The 11,110-nt window shown below is 36.4% G+C and overlaps 1 long non-coding RNA gene across 1 annotated transcript in view; it reads right to left on the minus strand.

Annotated features, from left to right (window-relative positions):
• LOC107746260 (uncharacterized) overlaps positions 1-10,563 on the minus strand; it is a 24,582-nt gene extending 14,019 nt beyond the window's left edge. Inside the window, exon 1 of the long non-coding RNA XR_001640673.1 lies at positions 10,552-10,563. This is a non-coding gene — a long non-coding RNA (uncharacterized LOC107746260). The remainder of the gene's footprint in view (positions 1-10,551) is intronic.
• Between the last annotated feature and the right edge of the window lie 547 nt (positions 10,564-11,110).

The raw sequence follows: 11,110 nt of genomic DNA on the forward strand, positions 1-11,110 counted from the left end.
AACTTTTTCTGACGGACTGATATGACATATACACTATATGATATAAACACTGTTAACCATACATTTGTACATTCTCTAACACGCATATTTTGGTTACACAGTTCATTTAAAAGCCTCTGGTGTGTAAAAATAGTAAATACCAATATGTCCTCCTGTCTTTTACAGTAATAAAAGTTATAGGCGCATTAAATAGTTAAAGAAATAATTTTGAACAAAATGAACAAAATTCATTCTAATGCTCATTATATTAGCGTTAGCCGCGCTTATGCTAACGATTAACTACGTATACGCTAACGCCGATGTTTATTTCAATGTACCGACTTGGTACCGAAATACCGGGTCTTTTGACAACACTAATAGGGGCTAATATCAGTTGTATAGGCTACAGTGAAAAAAAAACAAACAAACAAATGTTTTTTTTTGATTATTATTTATCTTTTCATTGTTTATATTCTCTAGGTTGAGTGTAGTATAAGCAAATTTCCAAAAAGAACAAATCATGGGAGCCTGTTTAGCAGAGTGCAAGGGTGTAGCCATCATTTCAGAAGTCAGGGGGACAGAAATTTCAAATGTAATATATATACACTGAACAAAATTATAAACACTTTTGTTTTTGCCCCCATTTTTCATGAGCTGAACTCAAAGATCTAAGACTTTTTTGATGTACACAAAAGGCCTATTTCTCTCAAATATTGTTCACAAATGTGTCTAAATCTGTGTTAGTGAGCACTTCTCCGAATCTGGGGTGCAAAAAAATCTAAATATTGATAAAATTGCCTTTAAAGTTGTCCAAATGAAGTTCTTAGCAATGCATATTATTAATAAAAAATTAAGTTTTAATATATTTACAGTAGGAAATTTACAAAATATCTTCATGGAACATGATCTTTACTTAATATCCTAATGATTTTTGACATAAAAGAAAAATCGATAATTTTGACCCATATAATGTTTTTGTGGCTATTCGGCAAGACCGTTTTGTGCTTGAGCGCCACCAAGTCGTGTTTTACTGTAACTTCAGCAGCTCCAGGCATGTGAACAACAGTGCCAATCTCATTGGTCGGCCATGCAGTTTTAACGCGGCGTGTCAAACCAAAAAAACGAGTCCGAGGCGGTTTTTTAAAAAATGACGCTTTTACGCCTCGCGTTTTGCGCGTCGGTGTGCACACTCACATTGGCGCCCTTTGTTTAGTCACGAGGCGTTAAACGTCGGCGATAATCGCGCGATATTCGTAAGCCTTAAGACTGCTTTTGTGGTCCAGGGTCACAAGTTTTATTTTACTCTTATTTCTTACTTTTAATTGGCTAAGAAATCAAATACACTGCTGGACAATAACCAATCATTTGTATTCTATAATATTTTTCTTATATTTTGCTAATGATTTGTTTATATACTACAAACACTAGCACTGCATTATTCATATACTTTATTTATTACCTGGAGATGACTTGAAAAGCCCACATAAACCATATATTGTCGCAATCGTGTGTTTAATGTCTTCACATCCAAACGTTTAACAGCTTAAACAGTGATAGCTGGATGCTTTTGTCCATATAGGGATTTTCTGGCACTTCAAGTTATTACTTCTGAGTCCGTCTGGGAATTTCTGGCAAGAGCGCCTTCCGGCTTCGAGTATGAGTGAAACATGCACGAGAGTGTTCAGCGCTCCGTGATGTTCACAATCACATCGCCTCATTCTGGATACGAATAAAACATCAGGTCATGCACAGACTATCCCATTAAATCTAGATTTATTCACACCGGCCTTTGAAAACCTTTATGTGAACACACTTGCCCGAAAAAAAGTGTGGGGGATGAATTAAGGTGTTATTAACCTTCAGGTTGTGTTCGGGACATTTTGACCCGGAGAGAATTTTCTTTCTCCCGAAAATGTTGATTAACGTTCTCGCATTGAACTAAGATTTACTGACTTTGTTCACGCAGGGCATAACTAATTCCACCGCAAAAATTGTTAATTTTTGTTAAACATTTTTTATGTTATTTAACCTTGTTACACTGGTGTTCCCGGTCAAAAATGACCGGCCTTCAAAAAATAGCTTATAAATCTCTTGTTATGCAATATTATCACCTAATATTTGGCATCAATCTTTTTGTCAGCTTGTTTTCTTTCAATTAGGACTGGTTTTATGTCTATTTTTGGAACTGATTCATCGTAGGCCTCATTAATCTGAGCTTACATACATCAGTTTTTGAGTGAAAAAAAAAAGTGTTATTTGTGGATAATTTTATCAATATTAAATAAAATATTTTTTTAAAAATTGCACTGTTTATCACACTAGCATGCTTTAAATGTTTAACCAAGAAATTTGTTTTGAAAAGCTTTTATTTTGTACAAATTATCAAAAAATTGCCAAAAAAAAAAGAAAATCACACGTGTGGTGTTCCCGCTCAAAAATAACGGGCCTACACAAAATAGATTGATACCAATATTAGGTGATAATATAGCCGCATTAGAGATTTATAAGCTATTTTTCAAAAAACTAAAATAAACCAAAAAAATATTTTAAATCTTTTGCACTTAAGATAAGATAAAGATTTTGCTGACCCTAAACTGTAATGTCCTACTTTATTAACTTTCTAAAGTGTCAAATTAAGTGGAAAAGACAAGTCAAAAAAACGCTTATAATAGCTGGATCTGGCAACACAGAGGCCTGTCAAGTCTCGTTCACTCCACCAGCGTCTCACAGCGATTATTTTCATACTACGGACGCTAAACATTCTTGCAAGTGTTCTAAACTTAATTATACATGTCATGCAGACATTCATACGAGGAGTTTAACAGCAAATTAGTCATTCAGAGAACCAATTTTATTTTTGTACAGGAAAAAATTTACCGAGGTCCGGACCTCGGTGACCTCATAGCTGGCTACGGGCCTGCCAAGATGAACCTCAACATCTGCCCTGGCCAGACAAATCATCTGGCTTGAGCATTATCAAACCACTGTGGGCAGTTTGAGAGAAAAGGGTGAAGAGCAGATTCTCTTCTCCAACATCTCTGAAGCAACTGGCAGATGTTCTGATAGATGACATTCTGCTGAAGACTATTTACAAGTTGTATGAATCTAATCTAATAAGGTAGGAAGCTGTATTAAAGCCAAATGGTGGTAAAAAAAAAAAACTTAATAAATAAATATTACCTATTTCCCAGGTGTTCACATTATTTTGCAGCCCTTGTAGTTTAAGAAAATACATATAATACCTATTATGGTATTATAACACCACACCAAATAGCATTGTGTATTCCTAATTGGTATTGTTATTGTTTTTGTGCCAGATAAATACAGCTCATTTTAACCAAATCATATTGTCTGAAAAATGTTGATTGCTTACTTGAACCACTTTGAGCATCTTTTGTAGCAATTGTTTCTGCAACACCGTGAGATATAATTTTTTTTTTTCATTTGCTATGTTTCAGCTAAGATTTGCATGTTATAACAAGGAAGATTAAAAAATATATATATCAAAATGTTGTGGTGCTTTTTGCCATGATTATTAACTGAGCGTAAAAAGTAAAGTTCGGATAAACATTCAAATAGAGCCTTTTAGATGTTATGCGGTGATTAGATAAACAGCTGGTGCTGTGAAGATGAAATATACCCCCACATACAGTATATAAGGTGAGCGCTTTAATTCCTCAGTTCTATCTACATCCAACAGTTGCTTCAAAAGGAAATGCCAATTAGAACAAGAACTTCAAAGTCATGTTAACATCTGTTTAATAAGTCAGTTTAAGTTTCAAAGTGAGGTGGTCTAGTATATGCTGAAGAATATTCTGTGAATCTATCTGTGATGGAGCAACATAAGGATTCACAGCTTGATGGATTGCATTAAACTAGAGTCCATCTCAACAAAGCGCAAAGTTCATTCAACCGACGTACCGACAAACCCTCAGCCAGCTGAGGACCAGAGTGATGTAGTATAGCGTGAAGACCAAGGCTTGCATTTGTGACTTCTGAGGCCAAATGGACTGTTATATTTCAGGTGTGGTGTGATTTATACTCCGCTCTGCTACAGTTTAACTCAAGGGGCTGCATTCTAAAGCCAACAATAAATCAACATGTCTCTGTAGAAAAGCCTTTTGTTTCTCACTAGTCTCCCTCTTACCCTTAATTTATTGTGGATGTTAGTTTATTCCATATGTTTCCTTTTTTTTCTGTGGGAAATGTTTAATGCGTATGATGTAAGAGAGTAGCAAACATCCCATAGCTGTTCAACATGCAGATGAAGTTACAGAAATTACAGTTCATCTGTTAGAAGGTTATATACGGATGCATAAATGACAGCAGTACCATTTTTTGCATAGCGAGTTGATTAGTTCTCCAAAATAACAGCCTAATGCTTTATTCTTCACAATAAACATGCTTTTTTAGTCATCAATTCATCACAGCGCAGCACTGTTAAAGTAATGAACAAAGTTAAGCATCGAGCACTTTAAACCTAATGATACTTCTCCATGGAAATGCTGGTAGCATGCACTGACAAGGCTCATGGGAAGGTAACAGCACCTTGTCATTGTTGTCATAAAGACAATATAGTATGACATATTCATGTATCACCTAAACGATTGTCAGTGATTCTGCAGAATTAAGTTCTCAAGTATATATGAGTGAATGGGTGCTGTCAGAATGAGAATCCTATGATAAAAAGATCACAATAATCCACAAGTAATCCAGTCCACCAATTAATGGTCTGTAAAGCAAAAAGCTGCGTGTTTATAATAAACAAATTTATCATTAAGATGTCTTTAACTTCAAATGATCACTTCTGGCCAAAATACAAATCCATAATCCAAAGTAACGCTTTCGCTAGTAAAAAAAAAAAAATCCCATCCTCTGTCGTCCTCTCACATCAAAATCCACTGGCATATTTGTTCAGAACTGTTTTGGACTGTTTTCATGTACAAACTGTGCTTGATCTGTGTATATTTCTCTGCTGATTCATAAAAGATGACTTTTTCACTGGAGAAAGCTGGAAGAAATGGTTTCAAATGGTTTCAAATGTCTTAACGATGGATTTGTTTATCACAAACATGCAGATTTGTACTTCACAAGATGCTAATTAATGGACTGGAGTGGTTTGGATTACTTGTAATGTTTTAATCAGCTGTTTGACCTCTCATTTTGACAGAACCCATTCACTGCAGAGGATCCTTTGATAAGCAAGTGATGCAATGCTAAATTTCTCAAAATCTGTTCCGATGAAGAAACAAACTCATCGACATCTTGGATGGCCTGAGGGTGAGTACATTTTCATTTCTGGGGTGAACGATTCCTTTGACTACTTAGGTCATTAGTATGTAAAAATACAAATTTAAATTAAAAAAAATACAAAAACATTGATTTACTGATTGTCTGAATTTGCTGAATTTGAGGTTAAAGACCCCCCCTCCAGCAATAAAGAGAAAAAAAATCTAAATGCCACACCAGGGTTGCTATTGAATGGCAAACATGATCATTCCATTGGGGACACATTTAAACGTGTAATTGCATAAAACCAAATTAGTTTCCAAGGGGATGTGAATCCATTGAGCGCTGCAGCATCGTCATTACTGCCTCCTCTTCCTCCTTAAGAACTCTGTTGTTGCTCCTAAAAATGTAACGACATTCCTGATGGGATTTCTCACTATCAAAGTCATGCTTTTTGAAGTAGTGCCATTAGGGATGTAATCATTTCATTCTGCATTTGGAGGACATGCATTCGACAGGTCAGTTCTCAAGCATGTCACCCCCTCTCAACACGGATGATGTTAAACGTCTGATTTGACATTGATTTATGCATGAAAGCACTACAATATAAGGTTCATGGTTTGATGATGATCCATTTTTTTCTCTTTTCTTCATTTATCAGACACGTTGGAATAAAAGCAACTCACAGTTTTAAAAAATGATGGGGCATATAGTAGTGACATCATTGTTGATGTCATTATCAATGAGCCCCTATTCAGGAGTTAAGCAACCCAAAGGCACAATGGTAGCAATTCAAGCTCTAAGGTTTAAACCTTTATCTGTTCCAGTACTAAATTTCAACCACTAAGCCACACCAAACAAACTGAGCTGTTACACCAAGCATTTTGTTAACGGACAAAAAAAAATATATACCACTCTATCCTGCCTTTATCCCTGAAGGTATACACTGCAGAGGGCATTTATCATGTGATCTAGTGAGAGAGTCATAGTAATTAATTAGGAATTAGGGGAACTCAAACATGACCCAAATACATAAAACCCACTTAATGCAGCCTCATGGTACCGCTCGAGGAACATTATGTCAACACTGTAAATGCACAAGTCCTCCACATTAATGCCATGCATTGCTGGTCAGTGTTTTCATTGCCCTGCATTACAGCCGAGTATTATGAGGCAGATTGAAATCCTTTTTTTTTTAGCACAAAACAAGTAAAATATGTGTAGAAAAAAATGGTTTTCAGGTAGTGACTCAGTGTTAGCACTGACCACAAAAGCCATGGAAGATGCATCGCATCGTAAGTCGTACACTGTGCTTGAGCTAAAAAATGGGATCAAGCCCATTTTCTGGTGTGGTATTCTGCTCAGGGCTTTAGTTGGTGCCAAGGGCACAAGAAAATGCGTTTCCATTATCGAAGAGCATCAGCAGCTGATTATTCAGCAGCCCTATTGAATTAGCAGCTCCACAGGGTCACCTGTGATCTCACTCATTACCCCTTGCTCCTCCAAACGTGTCCACTACCATACTGATCACATACTGTACAAGAGCTTTTATTCTTATTGGGACCTGGTACAGGAAGTTTGTATAACACCATCTGTAACAGAACAAAATATATACGTACAAATTCTTTAAAATCCGCCTTTGTGTATGCTAAAATTGTAATGTTCTTCAATTTGTTTATTAAATTCAACTGAATAATGAATGAATAGTCAGGTGAGCCGTTCTCTGTAGCAATGTTTTCCACTATATCCCTGCTTTTTCACCCCACTGTGCCTAATTGATGTGGAATATGAGAACTTCAAGCCTTGGCAGTGGTAAATGGCAGTTCATTCATTCATCTTGGTTATGGGGTCTAACTCGTACCCACAGTTCCTTATTTTCCTGTGCTATTAAAGGGCAAATGGAGAGAGACTCAACTGGGGTGGATTTAAAGGCAGACACACTTTATCATGGTGAAGTTTAAGGCCATTTGGGGTGCTATTCCTGTCGTCATATTCCATTTCACATAAGAAATCAGGTCAGACAGTTTCATAAACCATTCATGTTTGCTGGGGAAAAAGCTATAAATAAAGGCCCATTTTTTATTTGCATTCATCTAATGAGAATTACAACCAATATCATAAGACATTTTGTAGTTATTATATATTATTATGCATTAGTAGTCTTGTAGGCTAGTATTTTATGAAGTGAAAGTACACTTATGAAATAAATAAATATGAGGACCCACTCCACTACTATGTGCAAATCCCAGCAACAAGACGAACACAGCAAAAATGCAGTAATATTAAATCGCCTAATGAGGTAATAATTAATAAGATCGATAACTGAGATGGTGTCATTGCATTTGTCATTTGCAGTTAAGTCTGTGGTGATTTGAGAGAAATAAAACTAGATCTGCTTTCAATCTCAGGTATTGCCATGTATGACACAATAATGCCACAACTGATCAATCAAAAGTATTACAGAAAGCTACCTGATATCATTAAAAATAATAACTATAACGAGATGTTTTCAAAATGGTTTAGTGTATATGGTCATAATGCAGTATAATAGTAAAATTCCCAAATGACCGTGGACAATTTACAAAATGTGCACTTCCCAGGCACAGGATTTATAGAAAAACATCTTGTCCTCAACTCTGAAGAGCTAAAATATATCCACTAAAAACAGATGACATCTGCTCTGCCGAGGAGTTATGAGAAATCACTCCTTATTGGACAGAAATAAATTATCATCCAGGTCGTATTATTGTGCTCAGATTTAAACCAATAGAGAGCCCGAGGCTTCACATGGAAAGTAGACCCTATAATTGGGTTAATGCTGTAAAATAAGGGGGAAAATGAGAAAGTAAGTGTAATTTAAGTACCAACAGGTGACCATTTCAGTGAATTTAATTGTAAAAGCGTCTTAAAAGCTAAGAAAACATTTCTCTCAGTCTTACAAATTTATGACAAAATAATGTTTTGAGTAGAAGCATGATTTCTTGGCAGATTTTAATAGGGTTGAGGGACTAGTGAATCAGCCTCGCATAGCCGTACATTGGTACTTTTACGGACATTTCCATTAACCCTAAAACACAATGCACTGAAGTGCAAAATACATGTAAAACACCTGTAAAAAAATACCTACAGAAAATTCCTTCATATTAATATAGTACACTGTGGCCTATTTTATGGGTTTTTTTCACAGCGTAGTTAAATAGTTACCAAGTGGTGGGCCAAACACATCCAGCTCAAAACTGAAGAAAAAAATGAGTTGAATCTTGTATAACTTAAATGAAGTTGAAACTGGTTAAATTATGTTGATGAGTTAAAGTAATGGAAAACATGTATAGAGTTCTAGAGAATTATCATGGTGCTGGATTGCATGTAGTAAAAATTATATCAAAAAAATGAAACTGAACTGAAACAGAACCCTTTGTGCCTTTACCCTTGAAAGTTGTGTAATTAATATGTAAATATGTAAAATCAATATGCTTTTAGATGCTCAGTGAACAGGCTCTGGGTGGTCTGTGGGTGGGCCATCTGAGGCTTTGTTTTATATGAGCTTTAATTTTTATTCAAAGAACTTAAACTTCATATAATTATACAAAAAAGTGCTAAAGGTTTTAAAATCTCATTCACAGTGTTCACAGATGTGTTCTGATTATGTGAAAGGAGAGGTTTGTAACCAGAAAAGCTTTTTGTTACTAATCAATTCAAATTAAATCAGTGTACTTGGTTGAAATCCATCTCATTAAAACTGCTCCACCACTTTGTACCTGAGGTCATGCAGAGTCAATTTTATGATGTGAATCACAGCAGTAAGGTGTAGGTTGGTCTCATCTTGATGCAGCACGTTGATAACAATAACAATCTAGTTAACTATGATCAGCTGGCAATTTTCCTTGCTCCTTCCTTCTTTCCAACACCAGGCTGTTTGTTCATAGACCCCTGCAGAGTGGCTCCTTTGAAATTCTTTATTGGTTTTCCCACGTGCCTTTTAGGTGCTGTGATGAACATCTGTTCTGTGTGTACACTGCTGCAGTGTAGTCATAAAGTGCAACCTTAGCCCTGGCGAATAATATCCATTGACAGCCAAGTCTTGCCCTCTGGTGAACTGTGCCTTCATGATTCCAGAAATATCCATGAAAAATCCAAGAGAAGCCTCCAACCCCACCGCACTCCAGGAGACAGACCTCATACTGTGAGGCCTGCACTGTTAAAGTAGAGGGAAGACATTTTGCTCTTAATCATTTATTATACTCTCACATTAAGCATAAAGTATTTTTTTAGCTGCAAGCCATTCAGAAAAAAAAACAAGCAATAAGCAAATATATATGTTTGTATGTATATACACAGTGGTGTATTTACATACATATACATACAAAGCTACAGTACTGTTAAAAGTTTTAGGCACTTGTGTACAAATGCTGTAAAATGAGGATGCTGTCAAAAATAATGTCATAAATAGATTTTATTTATCAATTAACTTCTGTTAACTAAATTAAATCAATATTTGGTGTGACCATCCTTTGCGTTTAAACAAAGCAGCTTTTGCCCTAGGGGCACTTGCGCATAGCTTTCAGATATCTTTTCAGGTAGGTCTCTTGAAGCATCTTGGAGACGTTGCCACAGTTCTTCTGGATTTAGTCTGTTTCAGTTTGTTCTGTTTCTTCATGTCATTCCAGACAGACTGGATGATGATGAGATCAGATCTCTGTGTGGAGTGGCTGTTTTCAGACTCCTTGTGCAAACAAAAATCTCACTGGATTATTACAATTAATGGCAAAATGAACGTTTGGAAATGTAAACTGATATGTCCTACTGACATTACGTGTTGCGTTTATAATTTTGTTCAGTGTATATATTTTTTTTTTTTTGTTTCACCTTGTACAATTTTAAAAACATAAATACAACAGTTGTATTGAACTCTCTATTGCTTTGTAACTGAGCAAAAGCACTGCTGAGAAACTGCAAGGGGTCTTTTTGTAGCTTTGCCTGCATGTCTGATCTTTCCTTCTTACAGTAGCAGCCTGAGACACAACAACTTGGCATGGAAATAATGCTCTGATGTGGAAAATTGCCCCATTATTTTATCATCAAGGGAGAAGCGAGGTATATAAAAGCCAGGGACAACAGATGCTGAGGGAAAGGCAAGCAACATTGACGTCAAGATTGTCTTTTGGATGATGTGGTCATCTACGTCTCATAAAAACGTCCTGTTGTGAAACATAATTTCACTTACATTTTCCAAAGTGCACAGTATGAAGTCCACACCATACTGGGAGCTGTATGTAACTGATAGAGCCACTCTGGACTGGTAAGTAAGTGATTGAAAGAAGGATATAAAATTACAGCCTTTACAAATTCACTTTCTTCCCTTTGACAACTTGTTTCAGAACAGATGGCTTCACAATCAGGGGGTAGCGCTATTAACAAATTCCTCTCGGACTGGGCATAAGTTGAGAGCTGTGTAGGAATGCCAGGACATGGCACATATTCCTCAGCTCAATGAGTCTTGCAGAGAAAGAAACTTGGTGTCCGATACATTGGCATCAAACCTCTCAGGTTTACCATATCAAACTGTTTCGCTCTCAGACACATAACTATCAAACTAGCGAGCCATGAAGCTGAGAATTGTCCAGACAAATCACAGTTATTAAGATGTCATAATAGTGAAGATGCCACCTCCGGTCTGAAAATGCTGGGTGACAACAAATATGTTCTGCTTGCTAAGATAATACAAAGCGCACAAAACTACACTGCAGATCTCATGGGTCACCCTGCTAAGTCAGCAGAGAGGAAGAGCATATGTTCACTAATTTCCCCTGTAAAGCTGAAACAGTTTCAAGAAAAGAGAGCGGCTATGCAAAGATCTTGTTAGCTGCTTCTTACGGGGCTAATGTTTATGTACAGTCAGCCG

Source organism: Sinocyclocheilus rhinocerous, unplaced genomic scaffold (genome assembly GCF_001515625.1).
Source record: "Sinocyclocheilus rhinocerous isolate Xijiao unplaced genomic scaffold, SAMN03320098_v1.1 scaffold198, whole genome shotgun sequence".
Lineage (NCBI taxonomy): Eukaryota > Metazoa > Chordata > Actinopteri > Cypriniformes > Cyprinidae > Sinocyclocheilus > Sinocyclocheilus rhinocerous.